This window comes from Pteropus alecto, unplaced genomic scaffold (genome assembly GCF_000325575.1).
Source record: "Pteropus alecto unplaced genomic scaffold, ASM32557v1 scaffold43, whole genome shotgun sequence".
Lineage (NCBI taxonomy): Eukaryota > Metazoa > Chordata > Mammalia > Chiroptera > Pteropodidae > Pteropus > Pteropus alecto.
Genome location: NW_006435764.1, coordinates 1058018 through 1058398, shown reverse-complemented (window position 1 = coordinate 1058398; position 381 = coordinate 1058018). Strand labels below are relative to the sequence as shown.

The 381-nt window shown below is 67.2% G+C and overlaps 1 long non-coding RNA gene across 1 annotated transcript in view; it reads left to right on the top strand.

Annotated features, from left to right (window-relative positions):
• Positions 1 to 6: 6 nt before the first annotated feature.
• LOC107195612 overlaps positions 7 to 381 on the top strand; it is a 2516-nt gene continuing 2141 nt past the window's right edge. Inside the window, exon 1 of the long non-coding RNA XR_001516797.2 lies at positions 7 to 172. This is a non-coding gene — a long non-coding RNA (uncharacterized LOC107195612). The remainder of the gene's footprint in view (positions 173 to 381) is intronic.

Below are 381 nucleotides of genomic sequence, written 5' to 3'. Positions count from 1 at the left end.
CACCCTGCGAAGTGGCAGGAGGGTCGCTCCCCGGGGCTGTCCCCAGGGGAAGAGGAGAGCGAGCAGCAGGGCCGGGGCTGGGCGCCTCTGAGAGGCCAGGCCAGGGAGGGCTGCAGCGCCCTCCTCCTTGGAGCGTGTGTTGGTGGCAGTACGTGGGTCACCTAGGATGAAGGTGCTGCAGATGAGGGGGCGCGGGGGACGGGTTAGCACTGACCGTAGGCTTCAGCCTGAGTGCGGGGAGAGACAGGGCCGGGGGCAGGGCTGTCCCACGCTGTTCTCAGGGCGGTGTGAATGTGTGTGTGTGAGTGTGTGTGTGTGTGTGTGTGTGTGTGTGTGTGTGAGACGCAGGCGGCACCTGCCTTGAAGGCCGCCGTGCCGAGG